Below are 16,275 nucleotides of genomic sequence, written 5' to 3'. Positions count from 1 at the left end.
TTCAGGGTGGACTGACCTTCTGCTGTGCTTCATGTGTGTGTGGAGCAAAGAAATGTGTACAAAGGGACTGCAAGCAGATTTTGGGAGGAAAAAAAACACATAATGACTTTATGTACTGAACACCTCATGGTCTCAGTCTAAACACTTTAACACTTTTTCTGTACATTTGGTGCCCAGCCTATAACCCACTTCACACCCTACCACCTCCATACCCATATTCTCTCTGTCGCCCACCTTTTCACTGCGCCACATATTTTACAGGACACCGAGGCCCCCCCCCCCTCCCCCCCCGTCCCTCTGAGCTGCAGTCCCTATTTTTTTTCGACAAACACAAAAACACAGTGAACTGCCCTTGCTACCGATCTGAATCTCTTGTGAAAACAGTCACATACAAATGCAAAGCTAGCCAGTGATTAGGAGCATCTGCCAAACACCCACATACCATATGCCCGCGTCACTCAGCCAGGGAAAAATACTGAAAAACATCTAAACACACGCTCACTATACTAGAAAGCAAATAAAACACACACAATGACACATGTACACAAAAACACAAAATATTCATACCCTAAACATTTATATGCTGAGACTTACTCCAGAATACACAGCAAGATGACAGAGTGAAAAAACAGCGGGGTCTACATTCAAGCACCAATCACAGCACGAATCTGTGCGACATGATGGGAAATTCCCTTCACTGTCGTCCATTTGCAATATTCAGTGCATTTCAGCAGCTATCTTATGACAAATGCTGTATATTTACTGTTTCAGTGTATCTCTTGCCTTGTGTACTCCGACATTGAAGCCTAAAAAGCAGGGAGGATTTAAAAACCAAAGCGACGGGGGATCTGGGGTTCCTCCCCCAGAAAAATATGAGTCTCAGAGACTTTGTTTCCTTTTAAAGAATGAAAATAACAAAATAATAAGTACACTGCAACAGTATTTTAATAATAAATAGGCCTACTTTTCTCTGTTCTGGCGTGAATCTCTAGCTAACATTCATCAGTTCAGCTCAAACTGCGTTGTGTCACGAGCAGCTCTCTTCCGCCGTGAAACAACATAGGTGTATCTCTATTATCGTCGAGGTGGAAACAGTAGGGCTTATACACGCTATACAGTGCTAGAAACAGGTTGAGATAGCGAAAAGGAAAAAAAAGGTGTGAAAATTTGCCATAAATTGTGAGCCGGGGGGGAGGGCAATGAAAAACGGGAGTCTCCCGAGAAAATGAGCAGGGTTTGAAAGTATTTGCTTACTGATTACATATATTTCCCAGAATGCCTTTCAGCAACACCAAGACAAGGGGCATGAACTTGATGCATACAGTCGTAGATTAAGGAGTCTATGGAGAATCTCATATAATTTATGTCCTTCCTCTACAGAGGTTTTCTTCCCATATGGTTAGTAAATGTCAGTGTAAAATGCTAAGGTTAGAAAGAAACAGTCGCTCTTTGATTTTAAGGGGTGATATCAAAATGTGACCTTTTCTCTTACGTGTTAGAGCAGTGAAACGTTTTTTGTCACTGGAAACATCTCAAGTTGTCTGCTAACTATACACAGATATGAGATAAAAAGATACCACATGTTTGTTAATTTTTGTCTTTTGCATGTGAAGTAGAAACTGAATGCCTACAAGTAGTAAGAATGTTTTTCCTTTAGCCAGTAATGTACAGTTATACCTCCCTGTTTCATCCCTGGAGAGACATTTTCCCTACAGGCATAAATAAAACATCAGTTTCTCCCTGTGGCTTTATTTTTTTTATAGGCTAGTCAAAGTCCATGGTCACGTTTCTAGATCAATGTGGAAATTAAACATTCATCGGAGTGATAATGTGCATTGTCTTGTGCATTTACTGTAGCCTCTGTGGTGTGGGTAATACGTCCCTGTGTCCTGTCTGACAGCATGCCCAGCCTGATCTCATGGGAAGGTGTATAACTAGCACAACATTTTAAGGACATTCCATGTGTCATGATAACGCATTTTAAGCTTTCTGGGTTGACATTGTGAAGCAGCTTTTTGTGTGTCATTTAACGCCATGTTGTTGCCATGAAACGGTCGCGGTTATGTTTAGGCAACAAAACCACTTAGGTTTAGGAAAAACATCATGGTTGGGCTTAAAATAAGTATGTAAACTAAGTAAAATACCAACGAAAATTAAGTAATGTACGGAAACCACATCACAAATGTCACAAAAATCACTTCAAAATAATGCAACACTACTTTGGGACACGTATACTTGTCTCCTGGTTGAAAGTCAACTGTGTTTGTTTAAAGTCGGGGTAGGCAGAATGTTTTTGGCATCATTGGGCAAAAAATCCATAATAACCTCTCAGCATATTGTAATTCAAGTGTTCTGAGAGATAACTAGACTTCTGCACCTCCTCATGGCTCTGTTTTCAGACTTTAAAAAAATCTAGTCCATGACGGGAGACTTTGGCCAATCACAGGTCATTTCAGAGAGAGAGCATTCCTATTGGCTGTTCAGTCAACGGAGGCAGCTGTCAATCACTTGCAAAATCAGATCAAACGGTCAAACTAGGCAGCGCTGATCAAATATGAATCAATATTCTGTTACTGTAATTTCTCTCCTCCTGTTTTCAGAAACATCTTGTAGTGTAGTGTTGAGCTGTAAAATGAGAAAGTTTGCTCCGGCTGGTGGGCGGTGCTTGGTATTTCCTCAGCTGATCTCAACATGGCTGCCAGGTCACAATCTTTCTCATTTAACAGCTAAACAGTACACTACAAGATGTTTCTCATGCGCTACTGTCAGGATATAGTGATTGTTTTATAAAATTAACTTCTTTTTTTTAAACTATATTTGCTCCATTTCTACCTACTGCTGCTTTAAGTGCTGTGTTTGTTTGATCCACCCAGCGTAAGCAGTCTTTCTCACTTTTTATTCTACGCCACTAGCTCTGAGCGAAGCATAATCATGCATTTACATTGCAGTCAGTACAAACTACATCATGTGAAATGACAAGCAACATGAAATGGAAAGCAAGAATGGTGTTGTTGTTGTACTTACAAATTGCAGCGTCATTCATACCATTTGGTGAGACCAGGCTGGCATGCCTGGTAGCGAGGGAGTCTGTGTCTCCGTCTGTCTGGCGCAGCGTCAAAGACCCCGACGTAACCTCTGGTAAACACATGTCCAGACCTGGGGCCCACTCTGACTTCAGCCCACTGACCCGTCAACAGAGAGACAGACAGAGATAGTCGCACCGATGCCGCCACTAACAGACTCACACACTGGTAGACCCAAAATAAAGTCACCTTTACCCACCGGTTTCCCAACTGGGTGCACGCACACACACACACACACACACACACACACACAGGTGTAACTAATAACATGCAAATTGCTGCATCACAACTGCTGAAACCAAACCATCCTTAATGTTAGTCATTACACCTGTGCTTTTCCTGCTATGACAAGTTAAAATTAGTGAAAAAGATCAATGAATCTAATTCATTTAATAAAAAAGTGTTCTTATGCTAGCAATGTTATCAAAACTCAGGTTAGCAAAGGGTAGCAAAACAATATTTAAAAAAAACAAGATGAAAAGAACAAGACTGAGTCTGCAGACATGCTAGTGGCTCCGTGAGGCCTCAGCACGCAATATATAGCAGGTATAATGTGTACTATCTTAGTTTAGCGTGTTTGCATGCTAAAACTTAGCACTAAACACAAAGTAGGCCTACAGCTGAGGCTGATGGGAAAGCCATTAGTTTTGCAGGTCATAAACCAAAACAAAGTTTTGGATAAACAACATTTTGGACCAGATGGTGGCACTAGATGAAAGGTTAGAGGATCCAAATGTCTACAGTTTATAGTATGGGAACCGTGAATGTCTGTGCAGAATTATATTCAATTTATCTAATGGTTTGACGTGTTTCAGTTTGGACCAAAGTGGTGCATTTTGTGGACATTTTGTCCGGCGCCATCCTGGTTTTTGGCAACCAAAAGTGACACGAGAGGGTGGAGCTAAGTGCAACCAAACACTGAATAAGATGTCTTTAGGTGACCAAAATGGGGATAATTAACTTTCATAAACTGAAAATACACTGTGAAAGGGTTAAAGTGGTAAGATGAAAACACGGACAGACAACGCCGTGGTAGCGACCTGTCAATCACAAGGTAGCCACGCCCTTATAGCATCTCCTGCTTTATGGTCTATTTGACTCTAAATGGGACCATAATTTACTAAATGAACATCGTGCTGTATTGAACAATACTTGAAACTAGTGATTGAAATATACAGTTCCTGCTCAGATGAAAGGCACTTGAGAGGCAAGATCGATCAGATAGACATAAGAGGAGAGGAAGCAATAAACATGAACGAGTAGTTCACATTCACTGAATTCCAGCTGATACAGAAGAACAAAAATTAAGTGCTTTGATGCAGACGAGTAAAAAAAAAAAAAAGCGGAGGAGTTGACACAAAAGAAGAGAACATTAAGAATCAAACTGTGCACCCTGATAACTGTATGCATGAGATGGCATGAGGAAGAAGAAGGGAATGAAAGGATAAAAAAATCTTTGTGAAGCCATTGTGGCTTGACAAAATGACCTTGAGCCGAGGTTTGAGGGAGGCAAACGCTGAGCAAGGGGCACGGGGCAGACAGAGAGGATTATGGGTGAGGTGGAGTGAGAAAGACAGCCAATAAAAAGAGCTAAAGCGAGAAAATAGATGAAGCCAGTGAGGGAAAGAAGGAGAAGTGAATCTGCAGTGGCTGTTTGATCAGAACCCAACCAATTACAATGATGCATTATGAAAACGAGGAGACAAATTTACCTTTTCCCAGCATAAAGAAGAGGAAGCAGGGCACACAGAGGGCGACTCACTAAATGCCACCTTTGAAGTGTATTTGTATAAGCCTGTGGTGTCCTGCCTGAAGAGGGGGCAGACTGACAGCTTGATTTACCCTCTCATTAGTGCACCCAGGAAGTAGCCCTGGACCTGCACAGGGGGTCTAATATTGACTGTGTCACCATGACTGTGTGACCGGCCACGGCTGGCCAATCACCTTTAACTGGTATTTTGCGGCGACTGTAAACTATAATTTTTTTTTTGCTGCATGCCCCACTGTGAGTCCACCGGCTGCTGCTTTTCAAATAAGTGTAATGGGCTGTGAAATTAGTTTTATCTCTGCGCACAACATGGCTACAGAACAATTCTGGACAATCTAGTCTCCCTAAAGGCCGGGTTCAGGAAATGCATTTTCACTCTAAATGACACACATATACGTGCTTTAGTTAATAACACATTTGACCAGCGCGTATAGGTTTCAATAAGACAGAAACACGTCTTTTCATTTGATTGGATGATATTTTTGTCCGGTAAGGACAAGTTGGCACAGGTGTCTGCATGACTACGCATTCACCTGTGCTCCCGCAGTCAAAATCAGTCAAGACATGTCTGGTTTGATTGAACCACAAAGGGACTGTGTGATGGATGGAAGATGAGACGCGCACTGACCTGTCACTTCAACCCATTCTCGGCCCCTTCCCACCTGACCCGCGCCTGTGCGGTCTGCTCTCCCTGGGCACCATCTCACATCCACGGCCCTGTCTTTCGGCTCAGCCCTCCTGTTCCTTGTCCACACGTACAGCCTGTCACTTCCCTCCCATCCTGACTCAGCTGCACTTCAATTCTCCAGCAGCACAGCAACAGCAGGGCCCTCCTGTACCCCATCTGCATGCATAAAGATGGTAATGGCTCGCGGTCATCATCCTCAACCATTTTCAACTAGCCACTACGTCTACAAACTGGTGTCAGTGTTTTCTTTAGGGTGCCATTTGATTCAGAGTGAAGATATTACTTGAAGCCTGCCTGAGATAATATTCTGAACAAGAGAGACGGAGCCCTGGAGCCCAGTAATCCAAGCTGATACATCCTCACAGACAGCTTTCAAACATCCATCTACAGAGACGAGAGGAGAATAATCTTCTGTTTCACCTCACCAGTCTTTCTTTCCATCTCCATTAAACTACAATTTCTCTGCATCAGTGTCATCCCTTTCTCTGCGTGTTTTAACATTCAGTTGTTGCAACATATTCAGTCAAAGAGGGAGCCTTACTTCACACAAATGTTAATGAATCAATAGGCAATTACTTAGGGAAGTGGTCGCATGAGCCCGGTTAGGGAGCAGAGATCAGAAAAGTCATTCAGGTAATGATCCCATGGGTCCACAGCGACAGCACAATTTGAGTCATTAAGGGAATGAAGAGGGAAAATGAAGATTATTGTATTTCCAAGCCGTTGACCCGAAGTGAAGTAGAGTCCAAAGCTGAGGACAAACTTTACTTATCCAAAATCAAAAGTGAAATATGAGCTGGAAGCTGCAGAAGGATCTTACTGACAAGGACGTCTGGCAACTCAGGCTACTGGCTAAGTGGGGTCGTAGGTCAACAGACTGCGCTGCGAACCATGTCTGAGGGAGTGGGGTGACATTGCTGATAACACAAACAAACTGAGAAGTTTAAAGGTGCTCTATACGATATCCAGAGCATCAATGTCAGAAAACAACTATTTTCTATGTAAAGATATAGAGGAGTAATGTCTACCTAAGCAGAGAATGAAGTCGGTTATATACGGCGGTTACAGCTGATAACGCCGTCCCGAACGACAGCGCTGTTACGGAAGCGTGGCACCCACCCTCCGGTTCCCCCAAAGTTAACACCTTTATCTCTGTCAGCACTGTAGTCATTGTTTTCACTGTTAGCGCTAAATTTGACAGAGAGTAACAGAGTCTACAACCATGCTAGCAGCTCTTTGAGTCTTGCACTTTGGCAGTAGTTTTAGTTGAGTGTGTTAGTGTAACAGGGTTTGTGTGTACAAACCCTCCGCTTGCCATAAATTCAGTAGTGTAGGTGGATTCATGAGAGTTTCGCTCAAGGTAAGTTGTTTATCTCCGGGCTCAGCATGTAACAAATTCATCTCAATATGTCTTCTGTATAAGCATGTTAGTGTTGTGACCTCTTGAAATGATGCTATGAAATGTAATGAGTGTGGATGAAATGCATTTTACAGAATTAAACTGGTCAACTAGTGCACTCAATAAACTAGGTGGCTGCTGTGTTAAAAATAACTTGTTCATCTTTTACAGGGTGTCGAGTCTGAACCGGACCGTTGGGATCCAACTGTTTGACTGACTGCAGCACAGAAATAGAAGCAGGCACCCCGTCCATTGTTCCTCCACCCAACACAACACAAAGTCAAAGAGTTGCTTAACCAGCCACTTTCAGTGGTGTCTGTCTGACCTCAGTTACACCACGTTGCATTAGCATGCTAACATTTGCTACATGCAGTTATCAAATTCATCATTTGGGCACCGTGGACATCTGTACCAAATCGTGATGGCAATCCATCCAATAGTTGTCGAGACATGTCACTGAAAAACATTAATGTCAACCTGCAGGTGGCCCTAGAGGAAACACCAGGGGATCAACAAGGTCAGTGGGATTTACCTTCTGGGAACCATGAGTGTCAAAATGTCATAGCAATGCATCCAACAGTTGTTGAGATATTTCAGTGTGGCCCAAAGTGGTGGACCGACTGACAGACAGATGTGCGTTGCCTTCCCTAGAGCTACATCAATAGAAAAGAAAAGACCACTTTCCGGTGAACTTTCATACTGCCTTAGTTTAGGCAGAGCACTGAAGTTGCATTTGCATGTTTGCTGACTGGCATTAGGGCTTCTTTCATGCTACACAATCACAAGCTTATTGGCTACCAGCTGACTAGTAACATCCAATCCAATCTCAGAACCCATCGGCCATCGGTCTGATGATGGATAAGCCAAGGTTGTGGCTAGAAGGTAACACACAAATTGCAAAACTCTCGCAAGATGGTTAAGGTTAGGCATTGACCTCGAATGGTTAGGGTTAGGAGAGGTTGTGTGAGCTCGTGAGAGCTTTTTGCAAGTTTTCACAATTTGCGGGTTACCTTCTAGACACCACCCTGGGACAAGGGGCTATAATTCTGGGGATTTGGTGTAGTCAGCGGATAGCTGGGCCAAGACTTCCGTTTCTGTACGCTGCTCATTGTTTACAGTCTGATTAGCAACTTGAGATGCGAGACTGGAGTTGGAGTTGAGGGACGAAGTGTACGACCAGATTGTTCCACACCTAGCAAGTTTACAAGCAAATTTGAAACCAATAAAAAGCTAAATCATTATGAGACGATAGCCGATGGATTCCCAGATTGCATTTCGGCCATTGCGTTCCGCTTCTTTTGCTCTCCACATGGACTGTTTACCTGCATTCAACCTAAGCCTGCTCGAACATATACTACTCTAACTACAAACAGAAACCAGAACGCTTCTGGTGGCAAAATCTTGTCTTGTTGCCTACAGATTCTACATATGAATGCAAAAATCTGCAATCATACAGGTGTACAGCGTGGCCATTATAACCCGACACTTCTCACTATCTATCTGCTGATGTGCTCATGTGTCATCTGCTGCTGCAGCTCCCTACACCACCTCAGCCACCACCCTATTGCTCGTTACTGTTGACTTAACAAAGATTTATTGTTCATGGACTGTATGTTTGTTCAAGGACGATTAGTTTTCCCATTAATGCTTTAAATCTTTCAGAGCTTCCTCATAGGAGGGAAAGCATTTTCATATGAAAATATATCACCAGAGTAATCAAACTGCAGGGACAACCCATGGACCGCCTTGTCATGCTGCTACACCACACTATCAGGAGCAGGTCTACATGTAGGTGTTGCACCAGTTCCAACGTGCAGGAAGTGCCTTACAGGATCCTATCTTATTGCCATCTCCCCCTCTCTTCCAATAACCAACAATTTCCACCACTCTCTGCTTCCTAGTCAGCTGCAAAATTACAGATTACAGATTTGCTTACAGTCAAGAGAGGGAAGTGGATCACTGGGAGGGAGCGGGGGTGAGAGAGAGAGAGAGTAATGGATGGGGAGAGCTGAGAAAACTAAAAAAGTTTGAGCATAAATTGAAATAGAGCATGTGCTGCTGAATGACAGCAGGGAGAGATGAGAAATGGCATATGCTAATTCAGGCTTATGCGCCTGAAATATCCCATGAGAGGCTTTTAATAATGCTGAGGCATTGTGACACTCAGGTGGCCACCATGCTCATCACTGCCATAATGAAGAGAAATATGCTAATAGCTGACTCATCTGCTGGAGGAAGAATCGAACAAAGTAAACAAGACTCTTCGCTGCCCTCTCTGTTAGTTTATGGAGGAGATGGACGGCAGAGGAGGCAAAGTGAGGAGGAAGCATTTAGGGGGAGAGAGATGGATGATGGGATGGAGGGAGGAGGTGCTGCCTGACATTACTGTAGAAATGAGTTGTTCAATGCAAATTCAAAAAAATTAGACGCAATTAAATGTCTTGTTTATAACATTTATATGTACACAAATACTTAAACAAACAAAAAAAACATCTACAGAGCCTTTAGAAAGGTGTCGAATGGCAATTGATATATTTAATCGTGATTAATCACATGATTGTCAATAGTTAATTGTGATTAATCACACATTTTTTTTTTATCTCTTCAAAATGTACCTTAAAGGGAGATTTGTCAAGTATTAAATACTCTTATCAACATGGGAGTGGGCAATTATGCGTGCTTTATGCATATACTGTACATGTTTATATGTATTATTGGAAATCAATTAACAACACAAAACAATGACAGATATTGTCCAGAAACCCTCACAGCTACTGCATTTAACATAAAAAATATGCTCAAATCATAACATGGAAAACTGCAGCCCAACATGCAACAACAGCTGTCAGTGTGTCAGTGTGCTGACTTGACTATGACTTGCCCCAAACTGCATGTGATTATCATAAAGTGGGCATGTCTATAAAGGGGAGACTCGTGGGTACCCATAGAACCCATTTACATTCACATATCTTGAGGTCAGAGGTCAAGGGACCCCTTTGAAAATGGCCATTTCCTCACAAAATGTTAGCGTAAGTTTGGACCGTTATTCAGCCTCCTTCTGACAAGCTAGTATGACATGGTTGTTACAAACAGATTCATTAGATTCTTTAGTTTTATATGGTGCCAGTATCTTTATTCTAGCTTTAAAACTGAGCTACAACCTTAAAATCACAAGTAGCATTAAGGAATTAAAGAAATTAGAAGCATTAAAATGAATTTGAGTTATCTCTGTGGAAGATATCCAACATTTGGTTCCCACTTCTAAGAAGGCTTGTGAGCCATTAATAAAACAACGGTGGTATCACGTGGTATCTCTGGGTCGTCAGTTATTGTGAAAAAAATTGATAAATGGCTGAGATTGACGGTAAGTGCCTGGCAACGACTTGTTGTGAAGTGAATGCAATGGAACGGGGGAGAGAGAATGAGTGAATGAATCTAGTGGCTGAATGTTAACAATGTTATCAATAGCACCTTTAATGCACAGCTAAAGCCTTTGTGACCTTCATTTAGCATTTTTAAAGGATCTCAATTTTTTTTTAAACACACCATAAAGCACCATTCTGTCACGCACAAAAATCTGGATTCACAGTCGGTGAAATGTGAGGTGATCAGAGGTAGGCTGGTGTGTAATATCCATCTGTAATTGAAACCACTTTGTGTGAGAGTGCCAAAAACCCAGAGAGGTTATCCCAAATGCTCAGATCAATAGACTGAATAAATGCTTAGACTGGCACAACTCTGGGTGCTCAAGTGAAAGACGTACAGGACAGAAGAAACTTCCGATGCCCTGTCCACACTCACAAACTCCAGGAGATCAAACAGAGAAAACGAAAAGGTCAAAGCATCGGGTGAATCTGCTGTGAACAGCACGCACAAGCTTTGCAGTAATCCCACAGTTTCTTTTTTTTCATTTATTTCTCCTGAAACTCACACTAGATGAAGAAAAGCATATGCACCTTAAAAGGACCCACACACAAATGGCTCCTGTGTTTTTGCTTAATGAGCGATACGTACAGCAAGTAGGACAGAAATAAAGATACAAGAGATACGGATCATATGCTAATATGGCTGAGAGGGTAAAAGTGAGATTGAGCACATTTCTAGCATGTTTCATTGCTATAGCAACAGCCTTTGTACTTGTGGAGGGAAGTGGGTGGCAGAAAAAAAAGAGCAAGAGTGAGAGTGAGAGGAGTGACGGAGAGAGAAAGAGAGAGACTTTGGCTTGCTCCGCTCTCTTGGCGAGGTTCTACCAATCCAGATCCCTGCCAACCCAGGACCCTGGGGCTTTAAACAGTCAAGGTCACTGAAGAGGAAAAATGAACAACTCCTAAACGTGTTTCTGCATACTCCACATCCGAGGGAGGTGATGAGGAGCAGTCCTGGTTCACACAGACAGGGGGAGCCACCATTGTACTCATGGCGTGTGCATGATTGTCCTCCACAAGACCCACTAGAAGTATCATGGTGGCTGTGAAATACCCTTGAAGGGTCACGGATAGTAATCCTTATTGTGCCTCATTTGAAAGCCTCAAATCTTATAGAGAAAAGCAACATAATATTCTGTATTTGCAAAAAATTCACACACAAGCAGCCCTGAATGTGCTTCCAGTTTTATGCAAATCCATCAATAATGTTGCATTCAACTTAAACGGCAGCAGTAGCAGCAACGCTGTTATGGTGGGAATTACAATAACACCAATAGAGCTCAGCACATAAATGCAGTGAGGCGGGCACTTAGTTCATATTAAATTACAATTCAGTAGTAGCCAACGTTCACACACACATTAGCATAAGTCTGCAAAGGACAACCTTGAGTCACGAAATCAGTGTGTGTGTGTTTAGAGAGAGAGAGAGCCCTTAGGAGCCCCAGAAGTAGCAGAGTGAATATCAAATTAGTTAAGGTTATTAAAGCTCCCCTCGTTTCATAGAGACCTAAGTTTGCAGTCAGTCTTCTACAGTCAGTCCCCGCACATACACACACATATACACACGGCCGTGTACTTCTATCTTTGTGAGGACACTCATTGACATAATGCATTCCCTAGCCCCTTAACCTAACCTTAACCATCACAACTAAATGCCTGACCCCAACCCTTACCCGTACCCTAACCTCTAAACCTAATTCTAACCTGAACCTTATAACCACGTCTGAACCCTCAAACTGGCTTTTGAAGATATGTCCGAAAGTGAGGACCAGCCAAAGTGTCCTCACTCTGAAGGTCTAAATCTAAAATCGGTCCTCACAAAGGTAGCTGTACAAGTACACACACACACACACACTATCCTCACATGTCCTCTGAAAGACTTTCGGGACCGCTCTAAAGGCTTTTGGTGTCTTGTGTAAAGCTCACTAGTTACGGCTGCCGAAATCAGTGACGGCTGCTATTTTTGGGTTATGTGAAATGTATCTCTCTGACACACCAATCATGAAGAAATGTGTGTGTGTGTGTGTGCGTGTGTGTGCCAGTGAGCGTTCACACACGCACACACACATGCACACAAATTCGATAATAACAGACGGGAGGAATGGAGCAGATTGGGGGGAAAGGCATGGCAGCAGAGAAGTGTGAGAAACATACATAAATTTATACATGTAGGTTCGGCAGCAGCAGGGTTGTATTACGGTGTTATGTCAGTGTATGAGTAACCACTACAGTGTGGGTCATATTACATAAGTCAGCCTCGCTGATGAAGCTGCAGTGCTTCAGGTAACGGTTACGTAGAGAAGGCAGCCCTCATGCTGTGGTATCATAGGAGGCTGGTGCTTTGAAATTTAACAGTGTTTAAGTACATTTGGAAATAAAAACCTATTTAGTCCGACGGTGACGCAGCTCTCTTTGCACACAGCTACAGAATCTATTTTAAGAGGCTGGATAGTCTTAAAGAAAATAATAGGCTTCATAATTTCATAGTATTGTTCATTTCTAGCTGCAAATATACTTAGACAAAAGCATGTGGACTATGAACCACTATGCATGCACTCGACGTTACACAGCTACTGTAGCATGCTACCAATGTTAATAAAATATGCCGTTGAACTTTTCACTTTGAAAATAATGTAATGTTATAAATGTGACTCGTCTAGACTGAACGGCGAAAAAAAGACAGTAACTCAGATATAAAAACACTGTTTTATATCTACAGTGTAAATTCTCCCTGCGATGGAGTTTCTATTCATCCGTAAAGAGATGCATTTCCTTGCGTTAAACACTACAGTAAGAGGTGTAATCAGTGTACTACACGGATTTACAGACACAAAACAAAACTGTGTGGAAACGAGGTGTTAGTACTGTTACAGCATGACAATCTGTGCATGAAAAAAAGTCCTTAAAGAAATGTTTTTTCTGAGTTTGGTGTGGAAGAACTTGCACAGAGTAGACAGCTGAACCCCGTCCAACACTGGCCAGACCATAAATCAGTGTCACACCTCACTAATTCTCTTGTGGAAAGCCTTCCCTACAGAGAGGTGGCTGTTATGCAGTAGCTGCATACTAACGCCTCCGGCAGCGGCCTGTCTTTGTCCATCACCTGAGCAATTTGAAGCCTTTTCCCCCGTATTTATCTTTACATCCACAATCACTGTCAGTATTGTCGTGATCATGTCCTCGCCACAGTGCGCATAAATTTGTTAAAGCTGTCACACAGCCGCTGCCAACACATGCAAGCACACAGCATGATAAGGTGCTGACTGAGATAACTTTTGAAATGAAGTCAGGTGAAGGAAGAGGACGAGGTGACGGCGGAGCTGCGTGAGGCCTGTTGGGGTGTGATGAGGTGGATACGGAGCCGGAGTGTCTTCCACCAGGGGAAATCAACCAAGGGCAGAGAGCATGGAAAAACCAAGGGGGGAGGAGTCGTGGCCAACAAGCAGAAAATCCTCTCATTAATAAAATCTGCTGATGAAATTAGAACATCTTGATCAGTCACACACGCACACACACTGGGCGATTTCTGATCTCCTAATCTTCTCCATTAACCCTTTCATTGACAAATGATGTGGTGAATTTCCATGACTGGAAAATGGATGAAAATTTTGTGTGCACATGGACGCAGATCATTGAGGCCTCATCATTTTATTTTATTGTCAAACAGTCTGCTAATAAGAAGGTCACAGGCTCAAAAGCTAAGTGTCGTGCATGGCTAACATACTGTTTACATTTAAAGTTAAAAGCTGTAACGATTAAAGGAACAATGTGTTACATTTCGTGGGATCTATTAGCAGAAATGGAATATAATATTCATAACTATGTTTTCATTAGTGGGTAATCATCTGAAACTAAGAATCATTGTGTTTTCGTTAGCTTAGAATGAGACCTTCATACATAGGAAGCGGGTCCTCTTTACAGAGTCCGTCATGTTTACAGAACGGATAAACCAAACACTGGCTCTAGAGAGAGCTTTTCATGTTTTTACGTTACCTTAAGGCCACCGTAGTTCTCTGACACAGTAACGTGAGCCACAGAGTGCAAAACCAAGGTACCGCCAGCCGCCGTCTGACTTCCGTTGCTCCTAAAGCAGTGTTATTATGGAAAGGATGACCTCTGAGCGAGGCGAATGACGCTACCATGGGTTTGGACTCAGCGGCTCACGTTACCGCAGTCTTGAAAAGGATGGAGTGAGCGGAGGAACACTCAGTTGGTTGCAATCTGCAACCACACCACTAGATGCCACTAAATCCTACACACTGCACCTTGAATAGCTAAAATCAGAGAATACACCAAACTAGTTTTTACTCAAACATTTTGTTTATTAGAAATGTCTTTTAACATGTGCCATAATACTAAAGAAACAGAATGGTTTGAACCACATAAAAAACCACACTCTTCCATCTTCAATAAACAGTACAAAAATACCTTTAAAAATAGCACCTTTTTCTCTGGCAGGTAAACATGCAGTCGTGATCAGAAACACAACTTCCCCCAAACAATAAAATACATTATATGTACAAAATATTGGCAGAATATTGTGCTTGATTCTTCATATTTAATACAAATGATAAAACTATATCCATAATAATAACCCAATATAGATGTGCTTGCATAGTTATCATGTAGAGAAGTGTGAGGAGTTATTTCAGGCACTTGGGGTTCTGGAAGTTTCTCTGCAGATGGTATTAGGTGACTTGCAGTTAGAGCACTTTTAAGGTTGGAGGGGGGTTGGTTAAATTCATTCATTTCAACCATGTTGAAAAAATACTTTAGGAGAGAAGTCATTAGGCTCGTTCGAGATGAACTGCGCGTTGCCTGGAAAAGTGGATGAGATCAGGCGGCAGCAGCAGGAGGCGGAGACAGAAAGATGCGGTCAAGTCGGACAGTTTCAAGCCGTTTTCCAGCAGCGTTCAAAGACTTTGCAGGAAGTCTCAAAAATAGTGACATCCTGTTAGATCCGATCTGTAGGCTACTTGTAGTTTGCAGACCTCGTTCGGATTTATTGCTTGTAAATATATGTGTATATAATATATGTATCTTGCATTGTATTCTATCCATTATTCCTTTTATGTCTGCCTTGTAAAGCACTTTGTAATTGCTCATTGTGATAAGTGCTTTATAAATAACCTTGAATATAATTATCATTATCAACCACACAAGTTGTATTTGTAAACAGGTGAAACCTCCATTGCACAATAGAGACTAATAGCCTACAATCTCGTGGTAAATATTACAATTACATAGAAAATCGAGATTTTCTACAACAGGTGTTGTCAAAACTAAGAGGCGATCAGCTCTTTGATCAGGCGACAGATGGGCGTTTCCCATCATGCCCTGGGTCTTGCAGTCGACGCCTGGCTCTAAAAACTGCGGCCGCCTCGATCTCGTGAGGTTATCGTTGCCCACGTGTGCATGACGTCAGAGCAAGTCGGACAGAAATCCAACCGGTATGCATTGTGTGCCGATTGCTGGGGATCGATTCTGCTTAGACCTGGCTCATCTCGAACGAGGCTAAGTTCAACTCCCAAGGAGCACTGCCGTAAAAACAACAACCAATCACGGAGCGGTGTTAAGGGCTGAAGCTAGTTGTATCAAGTTATGAGAGTATTAAGTTTCTTTTTCTGCTTCTGGTCTAGATATACATACTTTCTGTACAGTTTGTCATACAATGTTATTTTTCTTTTGACTAAAGGGATGTAAAAATATTCCCAGAACCCACAACTCTGCCCACTATGCTACTTTACTAAGTAGTACGGACAGTTAAACAGTCTGTACATATAAGGAGTGAGCTAAATAATAAAAACACCTTGTAACAGCATCCTTGCAGTAACTACCAGTCTGGTGAATAGAGGCTGTAGTTTGTAGTTTGTACAGTCCGTCAACAAATTGTCCTGTCATGTTTAATTCAT

General features: G+C 42.3%; 1 protein-coding gene across 1 annotated transcript in view; it reads right to left on the bottom strand.

Moving 5' to 3' along the window:
- The window catches only part of LOC119494654 (G-protein coupled receptor 22), a 30,852-nt gene extending 27,605 nt beyond the window's left edge, over positions 1-3,247 (bottom strand). Inside the window, exon 1 of the mRNA XM_037780699.1 lies at positions 3,025-3,247. The gene's annotated coding sequence lies outside the window, so the exon portion shown is untranslated. The remainder of the gene's footprint in view (positions 1-3,024) is intronic.
- Between the last annotated feature and the right edge of the window lie 13,028 nt (positions 3,248-16,275).

This window comes from Sebastes umbrosus, chromosome 1 (genome assembly GCF_015220745.1).
Source record: "Sebastes umbrosus isolate fSebUmb1 chromosome 1, fSebUmb1.pri, whole genome shotgun sequence".
NCBI lineage: Eukaryota > Metazoa > Chordata > Actinopteri > Perciformes > Sebastidae > Sebastes > Sebastes umbrosus.
The sequence above is the reverse complement of the archived record's forward strand: the minus strand, read 5'-3'. Positions and strand labels throughout refer to the sequence as shown.